This window comes from Callospermophilus lateralis, chromosome 19, assembly GCF_048772815.1.
Source record: "Callospermophilus lateralis isolate mCalLat2 chromosome 19, mCalLat2.hap1, whole genome shotgun sequence".
Taxonomy (NCBI): Eukaryota; Metazoa; Chordata; class Mammalia; order Rodentia; family Sciuridae; genus Callospermophilus; species Callospermophilus lateralis.
In genome coordinates this window covers 34,603,102-34,630,611 of record NC_135323.1, presented here as the reverse complement: position 1 = coordinate 34,630,611, position 27,510 = coordinate 34,603,102, and the positions used below count along the sequence as shown (strand labels likewise).

Genomic DNA, 27,510 nt, shown 5'->3' with positions numbered 1-27,510 from the left:
GGATTTATTGTTACAATAGATCACCAAAATGTTCTCCAAAATGACTGTATTAATTTATACTTCAATTAACAGCATTTTGAAAGTTCCATTATCCTTTTACCCTGCCCAACACCTGACATTATCAAACTTTTTAATATGTTTGACAATTTGGTGGGTGAAAATTTATATTTTGTTTAAATTTGGATTTCCTAGATTAATTTTGAGCCTGACCATCTTTTCATAAGCTTACTGGCAATATGTATTCATTTTCTATCAACTGCCTTGTCATATCCTTTGCCCATTTTTTTAATTGAGTTGTCTCTTTTCATATTTATTGCCTTTATGATATCAAGCCTTTGTAGATTAACTTTGTTGAAGATATTTCTTCCAGTCTATCTCTTGTCTCAATTTTGTTTATAGGGCCCAATGTTGCAGAGTTTTTTTAATGTTGATGTAATGGAATATTTCTGTTGGTTCTTTCATTGATTTAAATTTGGTTTCCTAGGGCTGGGGATGTGGTAGTGCATTTGCACTACGCCCTGGGTTCTATCCACAGCACTGCAAAGTTAAATAAATAAATAAGGTTTCTTTTAAAGGTCTTCCCATCACCATTATTCTCTATGCTTCATGGTTTTTACATTTTGAATTCATGTTTAATCTTGTTGGAATTTACTTTGATACATATGGGAGGGAGGTACTGTGGACATTGTGGTCACTCCTCAACATTGAGGCAAGCCCTGGAAACCAGCTCAAGCCAATGAGCACATAGCTGTCCCCTGGTGACTGTAATCATATTTGACCCTAAAGATAAAGGAGAATTTTCCTGTGAGACTTTGTCTCCTGATAATGAACAAGAAAGCAAGAAGCCCAATCCATCACCAGCAGTCATTCTGACTTGAAATTAAGTCAATGCTGAGGTCATGAGAGCAGAAAAAAAGAATCCTGGTCTTTGATGCTCTCATATGCCACCTGGGTGTCTGCACTCCCCTTGCACTTATGTAACGATAACTCATCTTACTTGAGAAGCCAGTTTGAGTTGAGATTTTCTGTTACTGAGGTCCAAACCACCTAACTGGATTTTACCACTTAGGCAATGCCACTCCCCTTCAGCCATGATGCAATGTGTGGTTCAAGACCTGAGCAAGGGACCTAGAGAGGGAGATGCCACCGGGAGAAAGCCGCTATGGAAGCAGAACTCCAGCCCAGCTATCAGGCTTGGAACAGGTGGGCCCCAGATGAGCCCCCCAAATAAGCTCCTATTCCCAATCACGGCTGGCAACATCCTAAGCACAAGAAAAAACAAGGCTGTTTTAAACAACGAAATTTGGGAGTCACTATTAATCTAGATAAGTAATACATCTATTCAATCTTGCTCCAATATCACAGATCTATTACTTTACAGTATGTTTCGACACCAAATGGGGACATTCTCCCATAGTTTTCTTCCAGATATCATGTTTCACACACTGTTAGGCAACTTTCCTCAAATACAAAAATCAATGCTTAACGTTTAGCTATGCTAACATGCACAAATCCACCTTATTACTCTGAACTGATCCTTTATATCCCATAATATGATTGACTATGGTTTACTAACACATTTCTTTTTAATTTCAGAATCACTTGACAAGTTTTCTGATTGTACTGAACTTACAGAATTGTTTGGGAAAAACTGACATTGTTATATAATTGAGTTTTTCTATTCCATGTGTGGTACCTCACTCTATTGGTTCCTTTTTAAAATCTTTAATAAAGTTTTTCGTACCTCTGTATGTTCCTTGTTGGGCCTTTAAAAATTTTAAAAGTTTAGCTTGCTATAGTGAATGTGATATTCTGAATTTTATTGTGTTGATATATTTTTTCCTAAGTAATTATTCCTGATGAGAAGGAAAATGGTTTGCATGTCAATATATGCCCAGTTATTTTTCAGAACTCTGAAAAATCCTAATGGTCAACTGATCATTTATGCCTCTTCCTTTTCTTCCATTGTTTCTTTCTGTCTCCTCCTGTTTTTTGTTAGTATAATGTCAAAAACAGACATCTCTGCCCATACCCAGACTTTAAACTAAATGCTTCTTAGTTTGCCATTAAGTTGTTTCCAGGAGGATTTTGTTAGGTGTCCTCTACTCAGTTAATATTTTTTTATTCTATGCTCAGTCTGCTAAGAGTAATCTTTTCAATGCAGAGCAGTTGATTTTTTTTCCCATAGTGTAATTCTGAACCAGCTTATAAAGAAGTGTTAGGCCCACACTGCATTTCTTGGAATTCAATCTACTTGGCTATGATATATTAATTATAAATATTTCTTAGTAGGTTCTTCCCTTTTCAATATGAAATATTCCTCTTTGTCCATCTTAAAGCTGTTTTCTCTGAATTCCAATTTTAAGATATTAATATTGCTATGCATAATTACATGGTTAACATTTGTCTGATGTGTCTTCACATGCTTTCTCTTCAACCTGTTATCTAAAAATTGTGTAAATTCTGCAAATAGCAAATAATGTCACTATGTTTTCAACTCCAACTGAAAAAAGCTCTGTCTTTCAGAGGTAGGTTTAAGGTGGTCACATTGACTAGGACTCCTGATCTGCTTGGACTGGTCTGATGTTTTTGGATTTATTTTACCATAATAAAAAAAAAAGTTTTGGTTGCCCTTAATTTCTAATGTTGACTTACACTTTCCTTTATATCTAGACTTACTTACTGGTATGCTCTTGCTTCACTCCTCCCCCACCCTGGCTCTCTCTTCCCCTTATCCACATTATATCCAATTGTTAGTAGCTCTTGTCACTTAAGTTCTGTATTGATACTATGGACAATAAACATCTTTTAGATTTAAAAGTGAGGTTTGGGGGATTCTTTTTTCATTATCACTTCATTTGCATGTAGCTTTCACACTGCTGGGGTCTGTCATTTATTAATTCTTTCACAGTCTGTAGTTGGCAAGTTCCTGAGACCTTGAATGACTGAAAAAGTCTTTACTGTCTTTGTTTCATTTTGATCCCTGAAAGAGAGCATAGAGTTCTATATTCTAAGTTTCCCCTGGAAACCTTGACTGAAGATCCCTGACCCCAGGATCTTTTCAAATATTGTTTTTAATTAAGTTTGTTTCTGTCTCATTGGCACCCAATGACCCCTTTGATTTGTCTTTCTTCGGTTATGGAGAATTGCCTGAGATTTCTCTGCATATCCTCTCCTCCACATTCTTGTTATGAAAACCTGCCAATAGATGAAAACTGGCACTGCCGGGTCTGTCTTCTATGTCTATCAGCTTTTTAAAAATTTACATACATCACAGATCCTAGTCTAGATGGAACATATTTTAGAATTCCTAAGCTTGTTCTCCAGCTGTTTCCACTTTTCCTTTGGTCTGCACTTTCTCCTCAGGGATTCCTCCTACTACATCCTTCTTCCTCTTTTCTGTGCATCCATGCACGTACCTACCTGTCTTTTCCATTGTTGTCTTTTTCTATCACTTCTATATTGGGGGTGATAGGGAAAGGCTTGGTAGGTACTTGGTCTGACATTTGACCTAATACTCCTCAAGCTTCTCTTTCAGAAGATATTATAGAAAATATTTATAGAAAATAAAACTCAATTGTCACTTCTGTTTTCTAATACACTCAGGCACTCAAGTGAGTTGTGTGACTTTAAAATTTCATGAACAACATATTTCTTAAGTTGCATTCCATTCTCACTGGAAGATCTTGTTGGTAATACAGAACATGGTCACTACTCTCATATACTAATCAGATCACCTTCAGCAGCTAATAGCTGACACTGGTAGTGAGTAGCGAGGATGTGGGTCAGTCTATGAGAAGAGGAAACAGTTAACATTTGCTTAGTGCCTGCTGTGTTCCAGAAGTTCTATTTCTATTACCTGATTTAATCTGAACAAATGCAAATCCATACTGCATGGACTGTTTTGCTTATTATTCATATTTCACAAGTGAGACATCTGACGTCCTACCACACCACATACCAACATCTTTCACATGTTATTACCAGGAGGCACGATCCTTTCTCTTGGATTATTTTTATTCTCAAATTAAGAAATTTGTCAAGTTTTATTTTTAAGTAAAAGTAATGTATACATATTCATGTGTACATAACAATTAATTACAAGAGCTTTCTAAAAGGGCTTATTACAAGATTAAAAGTCACTTCATTAAACAAATGCATATACCCACACACAATCTGAAGACATAAACAGACTTGCTTGTGATGTCCTTGAGAACAATCACCTATAATGCTATATCTCTAATAGCTGGTACCTAACAGATGCCTTTGCTGAATAAATGAGCAAACTGCAGATCTATACTCAGGACCACAAGCCATTTTTAAGACTAGTCTGAAGGACAGACTTTTCCATTACTTTAGCCAAAAAGTCAACACCTTGGACACTGTCCAGTGGCAAATGCTACCTTATCCACACTGTTGGGCAGGAAGGCAACCAGTTAGCTGACCTCAGTTAACCTTCTGTCTTCATGCGGCAATGTTCTCAAAAAGGCTCTGGGTGGGGAAGACTAAATGATGAAGGTGCTTGGAAGTCAGCAGAATTTAATGCTAAGTGAAGTTAGCCCCCCCACCCCCTAAAAAAAACAAATTTGAAATGTTTTCTCTGATATAAAGAGGCTGGTTCATAGTGTGGTTGGGAGGGGGAGCATAGGAGAAATAGATGAACTCTAGATAGGGAAAAGGGGTGGGAAGGGAAGGGAGGAGGCATGGGAGTAGGAAAGACATTAAATGAGATGGACATCATTACCCTAAGTACATGTATGAAGATACAAATGGTGTGACTCTACTTTGTGTACAACCAGAGATATGAAAAATTATGCTCTATATGTGTAGTATGAATTGTAATGCATTCAGCTGCCATATAAACAAATTAGAATAAAAAATAAAAAACTTTACTAAAAACACTAAAAAAAAAATCCCTTTTTAATTTCCTGAAACATCATGTTTTAAAAGTAAATTTCAAGAAAGATTTTTTTTTTTTTTAACACAAATTGCACCTCTCTCACTTTTGCAAGATTCCTGAAACTGACATATCTCCAGTGGCAATGGCTGATGGGAACTCTGTCTCCCACAATGCAATGTGTCTTCCAAACACATGAGGATCCTTCAAAGGCTTTGTATTGTCCATTATTCTGGGAAGGTCAGTTTCTTTTTCTCTTTTTATTTTTTCTTTTTATACATAATAATGGTACATATTTATGAGGTAAAAATATTTATACTGAATGCTAGTATACAATGTGTACTGATCGAATCAGGTCATTTAGAGTCTTCATCTGCTTATCATTTCCCTATGTGTGAAGCTTTTGAGTCCCTTTCCTCTAAGTCTTCAAAAATTACATAATAGGTTATTGTGAACCGTGGTCTAGAACACTAGAATGTACTCCTCCTGTCTGTTTTGGTACCTGCTCTCCAACTTCCCTCTCTTCCCCACTCCTTCCCACCTCTAGTAATTTCTATTCTACTCTCTTCTACTTTGAAATCAACTCTTTAAGCTTCCACCGATGACAGACAGCATGCAGTACTTGTGATTCTGTGCCTGGCTTATTGCACACAACATGGTGTTTTCCAGTTCCACCCATTTTGCTGCAAATGACAGGAGTTCATTTTTTAATAAGATGGCCAGTTTTTTATGCTTTTACAGAATATTAGCAAGAACTATTTTAAAAAATCAGAATTTCAAAATTATTTAAATAATCCCAAATAAAAATGAACAATTGGCGCTCTCATACTTAACTTATCACCCACCAGCGGGCTGAGGACCAGCAGTGAGGTCTGTCCTTTGATGTGGTCATCGATAAAGACATCCTATGGAAAGGAGTGTTCCAATCCAAAGAAGTCCCCTCTTGTCTTTTTGTTCACTCTGATTAACTCAACGTCCACTCTGCCAGCAATCTCTCCATGCACCAGCAGTATTAAACAGTATAAAACACACTTCAAACACATTTTTCCTATCAGGAAAAACATTTTTCCTTATTTGTCAAAATCTGTCATGGGTATGAGAATATACTACTTTATTTATAGATCATATTCTTTAATAACAACACTTTAAATCTTATTTTTCTTCCTCCGGGGGTGTCTGAAGCTATTTAGCCATTTAGCTTCAATGTCTAGTTCTTTTCCAGAGGCCATTTTTTCCTGGGTTCAACCTCATTTCCACCTACGAGGCAGGTTTACTGGTGGGCTGTGTAAAATCACTGCAAAGCCTTCCCATAAATCACACATACCAAGCTGCCCAATGCCAACAACACTTGCTGGTGAGCAAGGCTCTGTTTAAAAATACACAGCGGCACAACACTTGTGTGATTGGCAAGTTTTCACATCAAAGTTATTACTGATCTCAATTATTTTTCCTTTGGGATTAGTATTTTCAAAATATAGCTCTGTTAAAGGAAAAATCTAAGACAAAGCAAGAACATAACACAAAATACAAAGCCCACACAGCATGCTTCCACCTTTATGGAATATTAAGTATAAATTAACTGTAACTGAGATTTTAAATATGTTAAGTACTTAAAACATTATTAACATGAAGCAGAAATTAAATATCAGTTTCTTAAGAAATATGAAAATAGGAAGATTCCTTCATTAAAATGTTAATCTTGCCAAATAATTCAATTTACAAAAAAGACTATCATGTCTTCAAGAAAGACATTGTTTCTAAAAGCTTATTATTCAGGGTAGATAGCATCTTTGTCTGCTTTTTAACAAGCTTTAAGTGAATTTTAATAAAAAGATAAATTTCATTCTAACAAGCAGAAATGCCAATATATATTGTGCAGTTTTGAATCAGTAATCACGGGCACATGAGGATTTTTTTAGTTGATCCATCAGGTTTGGTCAAAAAATCAGATTATTCTTAGACATTTTTTAAAGGTGTCTAATTTTCATTCAAGACAATAATAATTAGGATGAATAACACTTTACTACCTGTCTCACTCTGGTACAGATGCTTTACATGCATGTATTTAGTACTGAGAATGTCCCTAAGGTCAGTGGTGTTGCTACCTGGACTCAGCAGATGGGACTCTTGAGGGAGAGGAAGTCTTTTTAGCTTTTGAAAGGTGAAGGCTAGAGACGGGGAGGCTGAACCCAAAAGGAGTGCTGGGTCCCAGCGCTGGTGTTTACCTTTTCCTGCAGGAGAACAGTGTGGAAGAAGATAACTTATAAATATAGAAGGAAACACCTTCCATGGTTTGACTTGTTAGATAACATCCAGGAAATTCTACTAAACTTCTGGACCCTTCTCAGCTTGTCAATTATTTGTCATTCCCACTTGTGAAAATACATATCATTATTCCAAATTTCTGAATTCTCTTTCTAGCAAAGCTAATATTTTATCATTGTGCCAAGTGCTGCCTTCATAATTAAAGGTCTAGCCAGCTTTTCTGTCACAAACTCCCTTTATGAGCTTTGGAACAGCATTTTTAAAAAAGATTTATTTATGATATTTTGAAAGTCATACGGAAAGGTACAAAACAAGAAAATAAACAAACAATCCTACTACTACCCAAAGGACTGTTCCAGTATAGGCAATGACTGGCTACCAGCAACATTTCAATCTATTATCAAAATGTGCAGCCCTCTCAGAATCATGCATCAAAATGAATTCTGCATCTGCTCTAAATTGAAATTCTCTAGTCAGTGCAAGGTTCAAAAGATCTTACAAATTTGTAATATTTTCTTGTGATATTCCCTAAAGTCAAAAATTAACCTTTCAACTGTTTAAACAAATTTTCCTTACAAATTATCTAAAGATGAATAAATAAGTTTTCACATAAACATCCAAGAAGTTGAATTCTTGGCATCTGAATTGTAAAATTTCCACTCCAAACTGGGTGCTGGGCATTGTGTGTGGCCCGAGGATACATGGTCAATGAGAGGTGTTGCCAGGAAAGGAGCCTGAAGCTCCCCAGGCAAGGCGGGCACCCAGCTCCACAGGGTAGGAATCAGGACAGAGCCCAGAGCCAGCCAGAGGAGTGCATGTGGCTGTGGAGAAGAAGTGATCCATGGGCCTTCTGGAGAAAGCTGGCAGTGTGAGGGGAGGAGAGCACTCCAGGCCAGGGGGTTTGCTGGAGGAGTAGTCCAGGAGGCAGGGGTGTGGGGAAGAGTGGAAAGAAAGTTGGGGTGAAAAGCTGAAACCCTAAACACAGACTGGGACAGGAGTGAAGAGTATTCATCAGCAGGCCAGAGACAGAAGATCTTGTGCTCTGGGCCTATCTGAAGTCCTGAGAAGGAAGTGGAGTGTTTCATAAAGAACTCCACTGTCATGGCTGCAAGTGGCCTGAGGAGATGTGATCTTCAGAACAGGGCACATGTTCCCCTAGAGCCATATGTGTCTAAGAGCCTTTCCAAACACGGCAGGTTTAAAGGAATCCATTTCCAGATACTTAATTTCATATGTCCACTGTCCTGAGAGTGTCTGCCTCAGAGGTATCCTCAGTTCCTGCTCTCCTGTAAAGACAGGAAAGCCGTTCGCAGCTTGACCCTGCTCTAAGGACAGGCATCCCTTCAGCATGCTGGCTTCTGAGGACTTGCCACCCTGACTGAGACCCTTTGAGAAAGACATGATTGTAGGAAAGTGTTGAGACTGCTTACAGAGCTCTGGATAAATCCTTTCTGAATAAAATCCTCCTGGGCACAACAACAAAGGAACAGTTTGAATTCTTTTTCTCAGGGCACCACAACAGAAATGCTCCTAAATCTGGTTCATTAGAGATACATTTCCAATGTTCAATAATTATTTATGAAATTTGTAGTATACTTACGTATTTTGATAAATTGTGTTCTATAAATCATCATCATAATAACTCAATACAAAATTAATTTTTTAACATAGAGCTTACAATCGCTGGAAATTACAAATTTAAAATGCAATGTTTTTTTGTGCATGTGAGTGTGGGTATATGCACATGCATAATAAAATTCTGGGGTGGGGGAAAGCAGGAGTGCGTAAAACCACCTCCAACTGACAAAGTGGTTTCCATGTGCTTTTGAAATATTGATGGGATCAAGTCACTATGTCATTTAGATATTCCAGCACATGCATTCAGAAGGATGATAACATAGTTTTATTTTTAAAGGTAAATTATTCCACACAACTATTTATGTATAAAAACTAATATGTTATTTTAAAATGTGCAAGGGGGTATGTGGCTTTCAGAAATTATTTCAGGAGAAACAGTAGTGAAGACATCTGAAGAGTGCTAGTGTAGTGAGATAGGATGAGAACCTGACAGCAGGAATAAGGAATCAGTCTGAGAGGAGAGACAGGAAGGGACTGGCAGGCTGGGAAGCTTATGCTACTTATTAGTCCTGTGGCCTTGGCAAGTAGTTTCCTCTATAAAACCGCCGCCTCAGTATAGTGGCCTGCTAAATAAAATCCATATTATTTCAGAAATAAAATTAATAGAATTTAGGAACTAATGGAATAAGTGAAGAATCATGACCTTACTGATAGAGAGGAATTGGTCTGGTCAAGAAATAATGAAGGGACGGGGTTGTAGCTCAGTGGTAGAGCACTTGCCTAATATATGTGAGGCACCGGGTTTGATCCTCAGCATCACATAGAAAAAAGTAAATAAAACAAAGGTGTTGTGTTCATCTACAGCATATATATATGAAATAAGGAATTGTCTCACTTAGATGTTTGTTTGAGGATGAGAACATGGGACATCTACACTGAAGGGATGTGTGTGAATTCCAGGAGCAGGGCTCAAAATCACAAAGGCAGGAGGGGGATTCAGGTGTAATTCACAGGTGCGAACAGAAAAGAACAGGAGGCAAATGCAGCTTTGGATGAAAACCGTATTGCTTGGAAGGTGACAGAGATAGAACAGAGGAAAAGCCAGTCAGAGCTGTCAGTGAGCTGGAAAACCTAGGATGTGGGGGAGGCTAAGAGGACAGTCAGTGCTGGGCCAAGGACCAAGAAGAACAGGATTAAGGCAGACCCCAGGTTTAGAGATGAGTAAGTGACCTTTCACCTGTGATGGCAATTCTGCCGGGGCCAGACAATCAACAGCCAGTTCCAGCAGCCTAAAGGGACCATGAAGGAGGTGAGAGAGGGAGAAGATGGGTAAGAAAGGGGTCACCTGGTGGGAGCCAGGGCCTAAGGCACAATCATCTAGAAAAAGTGCTCTACATTCTCTGGAGTTCCTGGTAAGGTAAGACAGAGAGGGAGGAGAGAGCCTAGCCTGAGGTGGGGTAGCGCAGAGGGACAGAGCTGCTCCTCTGGAACAAGAGGAAAGAATAAGAATGAGCCAACCTGCCCACAGGTGAGGGAGTTCACTAGGGATGAGGGGCAGATGGCTCCTTTTCAGCAGGAATTCCCAGACTGTGAGAGGGGTGTGCAGCCGGCTCCGGGAAGATCGTGCCAAGATGAATGCTCTAGATTATTTTCAGAAATGACCCATCAGTAGATAATCAAATTTCTTAAACAAATGTCCCTCTCTTTTTAAAATCAGAGGGCAGAATTCCCTTAGCACATTTAGAATTCACACCTTACACTCTACTTATTTTCATGCAATAAACATAATTTATAGGAAATCTTTACTGCGATTCCTTTAAACAGTATATTAACTGCATACCCAAAGGGGCAGGGTGGGGCATCTCCCTTTTCCTGGGCGTGTGTGTGCATGCCTGTATTGAGTATACGTTCCCAGTTATACTTTTTATTATTCAGTTCATGAAATTAAGAGAGAAAGAGAGTCATTTATCAGCAAACTAAACCTATAGTTAATAACATTCCTGGAGTCTCTTTCCTCCTGCAATGTGCGAGTTACCCTCATTTACTTCAAGCAGAAATACATATATGTTATCAAGAAATACAAACCCACCTTTTTCCTTTAAGTAATTGGGAATAAGGTCTACAATTATTAAATTGGATTTCTGCAAAGCCTTCTATAGGGGAGCAGCTGAAATAAAATATCATTTCTACTGAGCTTATTCCAGAAAGCACAATTTCAATCTGTTTATACTGACAATTCAACCATTCTAAATGTACCAGTAATTTTCTCTATTCACTCAAATGTGATTTTATTTTTATTATTTCCTTCTCATACAGCAAAAAACTTGTTCAGTGTTAAATAAATATTCACTGCAAGTGGAGTTTCTTTTTAATTGATTGGGCTAAATTTGTTTTAAAAAGAGAAAAGAAGGAAGGAAGAAAGAAAGTCAGTCAGTGAGTCAGTCAAACAGCATCTGTCTGAAGAGAGACCTGGTGCACAAGGGCCTCAGAGTCAAGAGTTGTTTTTTTTTTTTCCTCTCTAGCTTCCTGCCTGACTTCCAGTTTCCCAGCATGCCTAACATATGCAAAAGTATCACTAGCATGCCCAACAGGTGTGAACCTGCTCAGACAGACAACCACCACTCCTCTCCGTCCTTTGATGGGTCTGGATAACTTATATGGTCAGATGGTTTTCACTCTAACCTCACCCTTCATCCTGAAGCAGCTTTGCCCCCAACTCAGTGCTGTCTTCAGCTGGGCACCCCAGTGTCACTTCCTGGCCACTGCTGGGCCCCCTTGTCTGAGTGGCACCTCTGTGCAGCTGACCCACTTTGCCCCTCTGGACAGGCAGTGAAGTCCAGATTTTCAAAAACTTCCGTTTTTGTCTGTTGAGTGATGGCAGATGTTTTGCTGAAGTGTCATTATATCTAATAAAGAACCATATTATAAGCTCTTTTCCTGAAAAAAATTATTCGGTGAGTGATAATTTGATTAATTCAGGAGGTTCTACTTATAATGGATTTTGAATGCAGAATTGCACATCTTATAAAAATTCAGGCTCCTGTTAAACCAGCAGCATGGTAGGTAAACGGGTTGGCCTCTGTCTCCAAGGCCTTAGGAAAACAGCAAGGTTATGCTCTGGAACTGAGGCTGGAGAGCTGCTGTTTGCATTGAGTGGTACTTTTAAAAAGAGATTTCTCAACTTTTCGTTATTGAAATTGTAGTTAGGCAAGTGGGGTTTTATTTAGTGAAATTTTATTCACAGTTCCCAGTTACATCAGAGATCAAATTGCAGGAAGCTGCACATCTCAGGAAGAGCAGTACAGGTGGGGGTCCCAAGCTGGATGGTCCTGAGAGCCAGCACAGTGCCTCAGTTTCCTCTCAATCTTAGCAGTAAGACCTGGGGAGGCGCTGGTAGGGCCACTCCTCTTCTTCTCCTCTTTCCTCAGTGTGCAGCTCTCCTTCTCCCTAGATGGTTACTGGGTAACGGGTATCCTATCTTGGGCTAAGGAAATGTTTAATCAGTATAATACTTATATTAACCTTTGTGTATATATATTCTACAAATGTTTCTTAATTTTGTTCCACTTATGAAATAAAGTTTAGAGTTCAAATGATTTGAATTTCTCATCTGAGGAATTTTATGGGAAAATCAGAAGGAAAAACTGAGGCCTGGATCCAAACTGCTAAAGAGCATCAGTGTTCTCGGGCTTCATCGAAAGGTGAGTTCTCTCAGAAAGACACAGGCTCTGAGTCCCGAGGCCGGCTTTATAATATGGCCTTTTTGTATAACAATGCCTGAATGCCCATGATAATATTGTTTCAGCTCTAAAAGAAACTAATTAATTTTCATCAAAAGCATAATGAATAAAAAAATCAGATGTGCTAAAAAGTGAATTAAAAGTAATAAAAGAATATCACCAATTGAAAACAGGTTGATTTTACTTAATTCAGAGAAGAAAGAGCCAAGTCCTATTTTGCAGGTGATGGGACTTTAACAATTTCTTCTCCACAATAAAAGCTTCTTTTTTTAAAAAAAGCTAGAGACAAAGCTAATAAATCATATCCCATCTATGGTTATAAAATAGACAATCTGAAGCCAAGAAATTCAACTTGGGCTGGAAGACAAAGCATTGTGAACTGGTACTATGCAGAATTCTGGAGTAAATAAAAGTTAACAAAAAGTTGAGGAAAGGGGTTCTGGTTCCCCCTTTTGGAGTAACATTGGGCTGCATGCAAAGACTTAAGGTTAAGGTCCATCCCTGTGTGCTCAGCCAAACCCCAGTGACAGGAAATCGAGACCCTGGAGAAGGCAGGCCTGCATGGAGCTATGGATAGTCCTCTACCATTAAGTATACCACAGGCATGTTTTCAGAAATCCAGCTGCCAAGCAGGTTTAAGGAGTTGCTGGATGCATTTCCACCAAATGGGAATGTGAGCTGGGCTACCTACTTCTTTTTGGTTGATAGGTCTTCTGAGAATCCCTCCCACAAGGGGCAGGTTTGCATTGTTCTGGGCCCTACACATGTTGTGGCAAATTTCTGGCAGTAACCATGGTGACACAGACTTCTGTCTACTATGTAGATTCAGACTGCTCTGTCCCAGCCTTGGTTCACATTTATCAGTAAGCACAATTTCAGTGAAGTAAAAGTGAAGGAGAAGGAGTGTGATTCCCTCACTCTTGAATAGTATGTCAGCTGGCCCAGGTTGCTGGTCTGATGGGATGACCAGACCTTTCTTGAAGTGTTTACTTGAGTCACCCTTGGTTGCTACAACTGCCAATTGACCATTACCTTAGGGTGGGGGCACCTGGGACATACCTGCCAGTCACCTGCGACTGGTCTAACCAGTCCCTCCCCTTTCCAGGGTGTAGCAGTGTCAGAAACAATTGCCTAAGGTAGTCCAGCAGTTGGTCCAAGGAGCCCTTGTGTATGCTCTTTATAATATGGCCTTTTTGTATAACAATGCCTGAATGTCATCTTCCAGGACACAGGACTTTTAGCAGAATAGAGCCTAAGGTTTAGGGACAGGAAGCACACACCTAACAGCCAGTGGGAGGACGGTGAGGGCACTGCTGGAGACTTCCCTTTACCAATGCTGGCCAAGCCCTCTGGGGAGAAGCAGTATTGCGCAACTATAGTTTCAGCTGGCAACAGCATATCACTAGGATGCACCTGTGAATCAGTTTCAGGGTCCTACTTCTCAGTTGGTCACAAGGGACCCTTTCCATTGAGGCTATAGCCTTGAGGTGGAGGACAAGTGTCCATGACTAAGAGCTAGGGACATGGAGTCTGGGGTCACCCATATGAAATTTACTTCTTTCTTCTTTATTTGTCTGGGCCTGGCTCCACATGTACCATTTCCACCATTCAAGGGGTTGCTCTTGCACCTGATCAGCCTTGGATTTGGAAAAGCTAATATTGCCTGGTTTTTGATAGGTGGCTGGTTCCCAATTACCTGGTGCTCAGTTTTATTAGAGTCCAGAAACTCGTTAGAGTGAGATATTGGTCCTTCTCAAATAAGGAACAGTTCTTTTCTGCAGAAAGAATGATCTTGCTCCAGAATTCAAGGGCCCAGAACAGCAATTCTGACAGGGCTTATCCAACAAGGATGCCTTGAATACCATCAGATCTGCCCACCCCTATATCTCTAAAACTGTCAGCCTTCTGAATTACTCAATACACAGGTAGGGACAGCGCCCAAGGCTGAACAGGCATGTGGCACAAGAGAATAAGCATCGCACTATCAGCTTGTGCCTGCATAAAACAAGCCGTGCATTCAGGATCCCTGCAGAACAGATGTCTGGGGGCTTGGACACAGGGAAGCTTGTGGTGAAAGTTTCAGGTGCTCTCTCATTAAACTGGATCTCCCTAGAATAACTTGAAGCCTCAAACAACATGAGGTTGGTTGGTGGAGATTTGCCCTAGAGCAGTCCTTCTCAAATTGTAGTGAGCATCCAAATTACCCAGAACCATGATTAAAACAAGACTTCTAGAGTCCACTCTCAGATTCTGGTCAGTAGGCCTAGGATGGGTCCTGGGAATCTTCATGCCCAACAAGCATCCAAGTGAGGCTGATGGTTCTAGGTTGGGGACCATATTTTGACCACCTCTGCCACTGAACCTCTGAGTTACAACAGAACTTTGCTCTGAACCAGTCACACTGGCATCACCTGGGAGCTTGTTAGGAATCTTGTTTTTTTAAGTTTTCATGTGTGTACCAGTCACTTAAGCATCTTGTTATTTGCTTCAGTAGGCCTGGGAGGAGCTCAGGCTCCTGCATTTCTAAGGAGCTCCCACAGTGGCGCTCATATTATTATTATTATTATTATTATTTTATTGGTTGTTCAAAACATGTGCTCATATTATTGATCCAAGCACCACACTTCATTTAGTGAAACAATTTGCCACTCTTGCTATATATCAGAAACACCTGTGGACAAAAAAAGTCCTGACTAAACCCAGATGACTCTTATGGGATCTGGAGTTAAGAAAGTGTTACATATTTAAATGATTTTTCAATGTTGTTACTTTTTCTTGATGATAATTTTTAAACACATAGGCCCAGCACCTTTTCCAAAGGCTTGCTCTGCCCTTTATTTGACCTTTCAGTGTTCCCACCATTCTGACAGGCCTCAGCAGGATTTCTTCCCCACAACTTCTCTTCTCCCATTCCTCCTCTATTCAACTTTAATTTCAAACTAAACACAGACATCTTACTACCATGTTCAAGGAACATGTTCTTTCAAGATATTGCCCATGTACTCCAGAAAAGAATTTTGAAAAAAACTACCACCCTCACTTATTTAAAGTTTCTATTTAAGTGTTTAAGTTTCATTTCCAGTGTATGGTAAACAAAACATTAGATCACTCTTTCATATGCCTTCAAAGGAACCTAAAACCAATATGATTTGATACTTACCATCATCCACTTACAAATCTCCTTTTTAACAATTGAAAATTTTACAGCATTCTTTTTCTCCTTCAGTCCAGACACAAAATTTTACCATAATATACACTAAACTTTGAATGTCTTTTGTTACTGAATCACCTCTCCATACAAAAAGGATAACTTAAAAAGTGTCCTCTGACCCTAAAATTCTAAGTGTTAAAAATTTTCTGGATTTGTTATCTATTATAATTATTATTAAAATCATATTAACATACATCATGGCAAGTTTTAACAAATAATTATTGAAAATGAAAAGTAAAATCTACTAGAAATGCATCTCCTAATGAGATGAATGGGACTGCTCTTTTTTAATTAGTTTCTGTATTCATGGATGAATATTATTTCTAGCTAAAATGAAAAAGCATTTGGCATCAAGTTTATTTTTATTTTTCATTTTTATAAATATATGCTCTAAGAAATTTTCTTTTTATAAATAGATGGGAATGGAAGGAATTCTGTCATAACAATTTCACTTGATTCCTTCACATTATTTGGACTATTATGCCCATGATCACAAAGTAATTTATCAGCAATTATTATTTTAAATGATCTATTGGCTGACAACTTGATTAGGTCCTCTCTCAATTTTGTTGCAAGCTAAGAATTGTAAGCCTGACTTGCAAGAGGATTCCTTGCCCAGTTAGTGAAGTCATCTAGTTCCTCAACATTGCCCTGATACATAAAGTTATCCTTTCTCTGACTAGTATAGGACTTTACAGTCCATAGCAATACACCAAGAAAGGTTACGGCTTGGTAGGAAGAATGCTTTTCTTTTGGAAGGTGGAAGATCAGTTTGGGAAAAGAATGCATATGTAAATTGAGGTGTGGAAACAGATTCCCTTAAAATCATCCAAGACCCCCAGAGTCAGAGTAGATTTAAAATTCTGTCATTCAACTTTTACTTAACAAAGATTGATATCCAGACTGGCACTTGGGCCTGGAGATAATATTTGATTAAAAGTGATATTTAAAGTCCCAAGAAGGAGATCTCCAAGGCAGAAAAACACAAAGAAATATGGAACAAAACAAATAACCCAAACTAGACAATGGAGACTCCTCCTCTGTGGGCTGAGGAGAACCAAGAGGTTGTGATGAACACTGAAGAAAAAGGAGCTAGAGGAGAACAAGACCAAAGCCCAGGCGGAGGGATCCCAGGAAGCAGGATGGAGAATCAAGCAAGGAGGGGAAGACGGGCTCACTGCAAGGCTTCCTCCATTCAGGGACAAGTGTTCACTGAGGCCTTGTGTGGCCTGGGGAAACGAGAGACAAAACCCCTGCTCTTGTGAAACTTAGGTTCTGATGGGAGACAAAAATGACTCTTGGAATGAGGCTGCACGAAAGGTGGAGTCTTGCTGGGAAGACTGGTGTGAAACAAAGGGAACAAGTGACAGTACAGGATGACAACAGTCCCTAGTGGCACAGCACCATTCTCCCCAAATGTCTTTTCCTTAATCATCTCACTGGTGGTGCTTCACTCCTTAAAAGAAAAGATTTTTTATGGAGTTCTGCTAACAAAGCTTTCCCAACCTCAGAAGAATCCACAGCCCCCTGGCCTGTGCTCCCACAGGGTTCCTGGCATAACTCTGTAGCCTCTGGCCTTGAACACACTGTCCTCTCCCATGAGGCTGCCTCTCCCAGCCACAGGGGAGCGAGGTCCATGGTCAAGGTCCACAAGTCTTCTTCATTTAGCTTCCTCAGGATCAAGCATGAAGCCTGGACATTAGCCCGTTAAGCACAAACTTAACAGGTGGACACGATACAGCATATCTTAATTCCTGGAGAGGGTTTGAACAAGCAGAACTGCTTCCTAGATTTTTATCAATCATAAAAGTAAACATGCTCACTGTCATGACTTTAAAAACTACTATAACTAAAATGAACAAAGAAAAAAAAGGTCAGAAGATTGCCTGTTCACCTCACTTCTTTATGATGATGCCGTTTGTGCCTATGTTTTGTCTGAGGCCATTTTTTCAATCAGGAGTTCTCTCAAGTACTATGAGACCACTTACGCATTCTGAAAGCAACTAATAACAAAAGGTTAACTGATGCATGTGGTTTCTATACCTAGATCATTCTGACTGATGAGGACAGATAGGAATGGAGAGGCTTGAATGCTGGAGCACATCTGTGCTGGAAACTTCCCCAAACGCAAGTCCATCCTCTCTGAATCAGTGAAACCATAGTGACAGCCTGCAGGAAAAACAGACTGCATCAATCTTTCAAGGAAAGCTGGGAGTGGCACGGGGGGGCATGTGACCCCAGGTGGGAGCCCTCTGCACTAACTGCACCTCAGTCAACAACCACCAGCATCTGCACATAGCTGGAGGGCTGTCTTCTCTGACTCCTTTTTGTCCAGCTCCTGTTCCTCAAGTCCATGCTGGGAAGACATTCATTCTTTCACTTGAGCTTTGTGCTTCTGGTTTTGTGTGTGTATCTTGCTCTCTGGGAAAATCACAAAGCCATTATAGTCCGCAGACTCCCCAGATGGTCATTCAGGCTCATAACTGAGGTGAACCAGAAAATGCCCAGCTCACATTTTTATGATTCTATAAAACTACATAATATAATAATCTTTGGAATAGTCTTAAAAGGCTACACCTGCCAGATATTCCTAGGCAAAATAACAAGTTGCCCTGACAATCAGGAGCCATGGGTTTTCTACCCCTCCCATGTCCTACTTCGCCAAATTTGGAGCTACACAGGCTGGAAGAGTGGGAGCTGATTTGTGCTAAGATGATTCCTGAAGATCACGAAAGGTGAGAGGGCACCAACAGAATAACTACCTGAAGAATCACAGGCAGAGACTATTGCTAAGATCTCACTAATTATAACACACAATCTACATCTTTGGGTAATTTTCTGGCTTCTTTTATTTCTGATATAAATTCCACTTCTTTCCATCTCAGGGAAAAAATGTTTTTGGAAAAGTGAGGAGTCCAGTACTGACCCTGGCTTTGGTAATGGACTTCAAAGTGGCTAAGTGGTCTTTCACTGTAACAGATACTTTACCTAATTTTCCTAAGGCTTGATTTAGTATTCTCAACCACATTGTAAAGATCTGCAATTTTAATTACCTGCTGTAATTGCCTTCTATAAGAGCCAAAAGAGCATCATTTACAGTGATCAGTAATAAAACATTATGACTAAGTGGTAAAGGTAGAAATGAACTGTGATCAAAGGTGACCATTGTCAGGCAGTATATACTATAGCAGCCAGATTAATAAATTTCAACATGATTTTAAAAGTCAAACCAATACTATACTACAAATACTCTCAATAAGTAAAATAGTGAAGGTCTCTTAATTTAGGGTTCAAAAATCAAGCCATCTAACTCTGTAAGCCTGTGAAAGTAATTTATTCCTTTGGTTTGTTTTCTCATTTATATAATGGGGATAAATATTGCTCACCTCATAGTTTATTGATTTTAAAAATGGGGATTAAATGGGGATTAATGTTTTTAATTGAGTATAATATTTGCACATTGAACATATAGTAGACATTCAATAAACAGCTGCTATTGGTACCACCATAACATGTTTTCATTATACTGTGGTCCAAATCATGACTCCCATCCAGGCTTATAAGCTGAAGTTAAAGTTACCACAAGATACCAGGTATATCCTCGGCACAAACACCATGCTATTATGGCAGTGCTTGGTTTCACTCTACATGTTCCCTCCAAACCAGAAACTCACATAGTCTCATTTTTCCCCCCTGTAATATGAGATATAAAAAGACAATTTTTCCCAGCAAATCAGACATGTCTGGATTATGAAAAATCTCAAAAATTCTTAAGGTTGAGAAAAGAGACAGGACTTCTTAATTAGCATCTTCAGAATAACAACCTTTTCATAAAAGGAATACTGGGAAGGTCCAAGTAGAACTGTTTAGCCCAGAAAATAACTAAAAGCCAAACATCAGAGAAATAACCAGAATTATCATTTGTATTTCACTATCAAGTAAATACAATTTTTTAAATGAAAACTACATTTACAACTAACAAGTAGTTCTGTAGTCTCAGTTCAATAACCATTTCTTTGTTTAGGATTTTCCCAGACAAGATGTGTAATGGATGTATGTTAGTGCTTGTAGAATAACTGCAAGGAAAATTTAATATTCTATTCCATTTATTTGTGGCCTTTATAGGTTTCTTAACTTTTCTTATCGTGGCAGAAAAAAACAGATCCAGCACTTTAACATATGGCACATCCAAAGTGATTATAGAGTTGGGAAGTCACCACATGAGCAAGTTACAATGTTGAGTCCTTCTCGATACGGTGTAAATTCTGAAATGCCATTTCATATATTATAAGCCTTCAATGAAATTATCTCAAACTCCCTGTCAATTGAATTCAGGCATGCAGCTATTGGCTAAGTTTGAGAAATTATATCCCAGTGTCAAGGGTAAACATTATTAGGGCTACTTCAAGTTCCAGCCCTTAAAGTACCACAATTAGAGGACTCCCACGCTTAAATATCTGAGCATAATAATTTAAATTGGTACATTAACAAGAGGGTGGGAGGGAAGGTGGTTCATAGGAATTATTAAAGCTCAGCTTTGTGGAGGAGTTTGTAAAAAAATTTGATTAGGCAAATCACTGCCGAATGATACTCTGTGCCCTTAAATAATCATAACCATAATTGGGAGAAGTAAATGAATACTTATGATCCATTTACTGAATCCAACTGGTCAGTTCTGCTTGGTAATGAGTTCTCCAGAGTGCCTACCTTACTCCTTAGGTGGAGTTTACTCACTGTGCAAAATCTGCCCAACAGCTCAACAGTAACATCTGGGAAACAGTGAGTTTGATCATGCACATCAGTCGTGTAAATCCAGCGGGACAGATCATGTCTTATTTTATATCCTATGTGGTGTCCTGTGTATTGCTGCTCTGATGAAATAGCCACTATATTATTATGAACTGTAACTTATTGTAGTGATGCTCCATTAGCAAGCACTGACTCCAGGCTCATTTCCTATTACTCCCCAAAACCAAACCTGATCACCCAAATGTGCCTCTCCAGGTACCCAGGGATATCAACTTCAAAGCCACATATGTGTGGCCAGCACACTGTTATCACCTAGACTGAATGTCTACTGGAGTATTTCTGGCATCAAAACAGAAGGCCTCTGCTTCTAGACACAAAGCCAGTCCCTCTAAAGCTAGAGTGTGCCAGAGCATTCACAGAATCTGCAATGGAAGAGGGCTGGCTGGTGCACACCCCTCACCCCAAGTTTTGTCTTCTCCTTTGGCTTCCTTCATATGCACAAAGAGCAAAATCAGCCTCTGAAGCACATGGAGAAACCAAGGTTTGGGGTCACAGAAGCCTTAACTGAGTCCTCACATTCATATGCTTGGGACTGGGCTCATGATCTTCTGTGTACTTGGCTTGAAGTGGAGCTGGTTCTTGTTTCCAGGGCTGTCGTGGAAACTGGGCAAGGCAAACACACATGAACACTTTCATCTGGTGCTCAAGGAGGCTAGTGCCCTCATCCACCTGTGCCCTGGAGGGTCATGAAACGTCACTTTTTACTTGGAAATTATCACTGAATCTGCATGTAGCTTAAAACAGTTTATGCTTCTAGATCATCTGAAAAGATTTGTAGAATGATCTTTTCCACATTCTAGGTTGACATCAAAGTTTTTCATTGTAAATTTGAGGGGCTGCAAATAAATAATATAATTTTCAGTCTATTTTAATATTCTGATATATTTTAAATAAAATAAAACTATTGCTGTACTTTTTCTTCAGAATTTTTTTAGTTGTTGATAGACTTTTATTTTATTTATTTATTTATTTTTAGGTGGTGTTGAGGATCGAACCCAGTGCCTCACAGATTGCTAGGCAAGCTCTCTACCACAACCCCAGCCCAAGTATATTCTTTTTTATGTATTCAAAGGAATCTAAATATTTGATAGAACAGGTCTAAAGATTTGATACACATCATCACCCACTTTAAAAATATATGAACAAGCTCTAACTCTTAATAGTAAGAAATTTTACTATTTCTTTTTTTCTTCTTGAATTTGTATTTCTATTCTTCTTTTCCTACAGAATTTTATCCTAATTTACTACATTTACTGACTGAAAGTATCTTATTGATCATCCCATTATAGCCTCTGAAAAATATGTGCATAAATTTAAGTTTTACCCAGGGACTGAATGACTTTGGGAGAAACAACAGCAGTACTTACACTGAGTTATTATTATAGTTATCATTGATCCTCCACCAAAAAGTTTTGATGAATATTTTATATAATTTTAAAAAACTGGAACTGAGCCCCTCAATGAGATAGATGGATAGTGAAATTTAACCCTAGTTCTAATCCTATCTAAAATAATCCTTATCTAAAATTTTATGTTTTATAGATATAACTACTGTGAAATTTTGTCCAAGTAAAGTTATGAATGAGAATGAAAGGAATTTTGTCATTGAATATCTCTCTATTCTTTAAATTGCTGAGTTATAAACCAAACATCACAGAGTCATTTACCAATTGGGACAGGCTGATTCTTTGTTTAAATAACAAACAAACATGAAATCTCAGGGTGAGGGCCAGAGCTTTGTTTCTCACTCCTGAATCCAGATCTGCTGGAATGCTCCTGTGACAGGCTTTCCTGTGCTGACACTCAGACCTGGATGCTTCCCTCCTGTGGCTCCACCCTCCCGACCTGTGGCCTGGACAGGGAAGAGCTTGAAAGTGACACACTATATTCCACTCATGGGCCCCCAAACTGCAAAGGAGATGGAACTGCCTTCTTGTCCCAACATTGGGGGGACTATCACAGTTAGCAGTCATTGGAAATATTTATAATGAAATGTCATCTGGCAATGTGTCTGGGTCCCACCTCACTTTGAAAACAGCAAAAAATTGATTTACAAAATGATTTATTTCCCAGTTATTAGTCTTTCTCAGTTCTGCCACTGACATTTAGAATTGTCCCTCTGTTTGGCCCCTGTGCATTTATATCCTCAGATAGTGCTCATGTTGAAAAGCAGAATGAGTGACACATGAGCCTTCCATCTTGTACATGAAGGAAAGGTCAATTGAGAGAAGAGTCACCTGGATCCCAGGTATCCTCAGACAGACCTTTTTAAAAGAGTGTATGAAAGAACCTGGACGAATCCCCTGATAATGTCATTTGTTTGCTTATCCCTCTGTAAGTCCTTTTGGGCTCCAGGTAAGACAGCCCAGTGGGAAGATGCTGCCTTGGGAGACCAGGGATGCTGGGCTATTCCAGATTTGCTCAAGAGTTCAGGGCAAATTACAGTTCACAGTTGAACCTGATTCTTTACGGTTGACCTATGGCAAAGCAAGGATAGGATAAATCACAAAAAGGAAAGAAAGATACATTGGGATAAGAAAAGCTGGAAGATGAGTGAGACAGTATGAAGGGGCAACAGAAATAATCCAGTCTTGGTTTCGGGGTGTGCAGAGAGAATGATGGCCTCATCTCTTCAGTCTTTCTGTTTTTGTTTTTTGGATTTTTTTTTGTCTTTCCTTAAGTCTTGTTGTCAGTCACCAGCTGTCCTCAGAGTTTAAAGTCATTCATCAGTCCACACATGCATGTGAATATTTTGGGTTCAGAAACAAAATATTAGACTTGACATTATAATTAATGTTTTTAAGTGAAAATAAGTAAAAACCAAGCTTTAACATTGTTCATCAAGCAGATCAAGTGTTTAGTTGGGTGGTCACCTCTCTCACTGTGTTCAAGCTATCCCAGGGGCATTTGGATGTTCTCACTTATCAAGAAGTAGACAGGATGCCCTCCTGTGCCTGTCTGCTTTCAGAACACTCCAACAGGCTATGATTTCACCTTTACTAGCAGAAGCACAGTTATCCATATGGATATTTAGTTTGAACTAAACAAATTCTTGTGGAATGGATATCACATGACCAGGAAACACAATTCTTTGCAACCACAAGTCATAGGAATTTGGCCAAAAAATTAAACATTATTACAATGATCAAGTGAAATAGGAATTTCTACTTACAAAGTATATATCATGCCATTCCAAAGATGAAATGAAATTTTTATGATGAGCAACATTCTTAAAATATTTTATACTTTGGCTTTCTCTCTTTGGTATGACATCAATGCTTACAACTTCTACATAACTAAGTAATCCTAGGTTGGAGATAATGCCTGGGGTTCATTTCCTGATGGAGTATGTATAAAGGAGCTACAGAGTGCAGAGCCCCAGACATGGTCCTGCCCATCAGGACCAGAGTGGCTCCAGAGGCTGGAACCAGCACACACCTCTGTCTCATTACACACCCAACTTAGCAGGTTCAATATGTGGCTAAACCACTAAACTCATGATTTCTCTGTATAATACACTTTCTTTTTTATGTTATCTGAAAATTCTGGCAGTAAAGCATCATGCAACCTATAGAGTTGCAGCTTGATTCGAAGCTGATCACCTGGAATGTGGGTCCTATCCCCAGACAGATTTTGAGTAAGACTGTATTTCAAACTGTTACTACTGTTTAGGAATTCAACTTATGTCAGAGTCCATTTGAAAAGCTTATGCCTGCCCCTTGTCCCCTTTAATGTTAAAGGCATAAGGAAAATGAGATAGAATTTTATCCAGGCACACAAAAGGCATGTTTTACAGGGCAGTCCTCTCCAATGACTGTGCAAAGACATTATTCTCAGGAATCCACTTTCAACTACTAACCATATATGAGGTCTGCAGTTAAATTAGCATTATAGAGGACAAAAGAATGTTAAGTGGTCTTCAGAATTAAAAGCAAGGGTTTGTCAGCCTGAAGGAGAATCAGCTGAAATGATATCCTATCTGCAAATGTTGTTTGAAGAGGAGACATTAAAATGAAAGAGGTGAAAAAGCAGGAAGGAGAGAGGCAGTCATTTCTTTTTTAATCTAAGCTTCATCCCTAGTAGAGAATCTCATTACACTGGACATTTTGAATATTGGATCAGAACTGATTATGTGTCTGAGGTATGTACAATGGCACTTAAACAATGATTGATTAATCACTCTACAGAATTCTTCTCATCTCCTAACTATGGGCTTTTTTTTTTTTTTTAAGAAGAAACTTCCATTCACATATTAATTCAGTTGAGAAGATTTGATCCACAAAAGTGAACTCAATGTAAAATCTTCAAAGTTAGACTGAAAAACAGGTTGACAGGTTTATAAAGCTTGCCTGGGTTTGGCCTCAGAATAGAAATGTCGACTCTCAGGTGAGTACTGACCAATTCTTTTTCTGGTGTGCATTTGAGCTGCGGGAGCCAGCTATGAAAAATTCATACAGGACGCTTCGGCAGTCCCACCTGTGTCCTTAACATCTGCTGGCTTCACGTCACATTAGAACTTCAAAGTGAATCCACCCCTGTGAAGGCAGCAAGCTTTCCCTACTGGCCAGAGATGGAGAGCTCAGAGACCTCCTGGACTTCCCGACAGGAATAGCCGTGCTGCCCAGGCTGCAGTTTATCTTCTTAACCAAACAAATGGGGAGAAGCCTTAAGACATAAAAAATACCAACTATGAAAAGCGTACATAACAGCAGGTGTGGCCACTACAGGGCTGCATTTCACTTCTAACACTCCTGCTTTTAAAAATTTATTTATTTTTAGCCATACTCTCTTTATCTTTTGCTTCCCACAAACTTCAAGCATAGCCAAAATATTCAGCAAAAGGTAGTAAGGATTTTGAACTTTGAGGTACAGTTGTTCTGGAAACATTTTTTCCTCCCATTGGCGGTGACAGCACATGGCTCATCTACATGCTCTGAGACAAGGCTAGCCCCACTGCTCTGTCCTCATGCCCTGCTGCCCCCACAGAGGGGAAGGAGAGGTAGGACAAAGGACACACCACTGCTAAATTAACTACAGTGCAATCCACCAGGAATCTGACTCCTGGCACATTGCTACTCTGACTACAGTCACTACACAAAGGTTCTTATTTTATTCTTCTGACACCAAGGAAAAATGTGTCTTCATTAAATAATAATTGGCTGTAATGTCTTTTGAATTCTTCAGAAATGTAGGCTGGCAAATTTAAAAATTTTTTCATCAATCTTGTTGGTGTTTTCACAAAAGGCTACATCAGAATAAAAAGATTTCTAGGTCCACAGTACACTATGTCTTGCCAAGGTGTGAAAGGGTATTTTGAATATCTAATTTCATAATAAATCCAGGGTGGTGAGGGGCCTGCAGTGCTCCCCAGGCGTCAGGCCCAAGCTGTGACTCCCATGGCAGACAGCATCGCCATGGTCCAGACAGAACCTAATTTAAACATGCAGTTCTGGGGAGTTCTACAGATTTATCAAGACTTCTGATCTTTAGAGGTTTTCAAAATAGAACTTTTAGTGGGAAAATACATAATTGGTGCCATTTAACATTTAGCTAAATCCAATGTGTCAAAGGAAGGTTCTCCTAGGAATTAAATAATGAAGTTTTCCTCAAAGTCCTTCCTTTCCCTGCTATACCTGGTCCTGATAAAAAGCAAAGAATTATACAAAGAAACAAAATGTGGATTTTCTCCCAGTCCAGATCATCAACCTCATTATATCTCACCTTTTACACATTCTCTTTAGTGCCAATGAAAAGATAAAAATATACAATGAAACAAAATGCAAGCCAGTTAATTATAATATTTATGAGCAGATTCCAATATACTCTTAGTTGGGGTAGAAACAAATTATTTAAAAAAATCTACATATTCTAATTATCTAATGCCATGGTATTGCATTCATATAATAATTTGCAAATGTACTGTACCAGCTTTATTTTCTATAGGCTATCAGAATGGCCTATAGGAAACTAGTAAATGTAAACTTTGAGTGTTCCGTGTACCAGAATTTTTGTGAAATTATGTTTCACCTCTTTTAACAAACTGAGGCCAATTTCTTTGTTTCTGACTTAGAAGTCTACCATCCTTGACTATTATTAGTTATATCACAATTGAGTACTAAATCAGATTTGCTAAATAGAATAAATGGCTCTAGTTGTAAAACGTGGAAATCATTAAAAATAATCACAATCTACTTGATAATATAATGTCCACCCTTTGTTATCACTGTTGAAAAAAGTCATATTCATTTCTCCTTTGACTCTGAGTTCAGATGATCCTTTAAATGGCAGTGCATCATGCACTGGATGTAGAGCACTCCCATCTAGTCAACTGGCATAATTATCAGATCATTAAAAGGCCTCAGTGATTCTACATGTGTTCAGCCTCGGGAGCAGGATTCAATTCCTGGGAATTAAGGACTGATGGCAGGATGAAGCACATGCAGCTGGCCGATCACTTAACAGGATGTAGAGGCAGGTAAGAACTCAGTTAATCTACAGATTCTAGCACCCAGCATTTGCTATGAACATTTCACCCTGTGAACTCTACTGGGCCTAAAGTAATTGTCCTGAAGGACCATGTGGAGCAAACTCCACCCTCTGCATGCCATACACTTTTCAAGCTAACCGAAGGAGAAAACCTTCAAGCATTGTTCAAAAAGATGAAATCCGCTACTCTACAGCCAGACCTATATAATTCACTCTTGTATGATGTGATCATAATATTTTGAAATTTATCATCTGGCATTACTCTTTCCCAACCACATTTTCTCAACAGCATAATAACTGCATTTTGTACCATGAAGCTTCACACTGTCAACATTTGATGACACGCCCTCTACTTTGCACATGTGGATCCAGTATAGTTCAAAGTTCCTGCTTTGGGTTATTTTCCCCTTCTCTAGCAATTATCTCCTGCTGTACAATTTCAAAGGCCAAACATTTAAAGTTTCCTCAAACTAAAATGCCCTCAAATAAACTGTACATATAACCGTGGTTTGTACACGTTTTCT

General features: G+C 39.0%; 1 protein-coding gene across 1 annotated transcript in view; it reads right to left on the bottom strand.

Moving 5' to 3' along the window:
- Positions 1–27,510, bottom strand: part of Sdk1 (sidekick cell adhesion molecule 1) — an 866,268-nt gene that overhangs the window by 321,389 nt on the left and 517,369 nt on the right. The gene's annotated exons all lie outside the window — the stretch shown is intronic.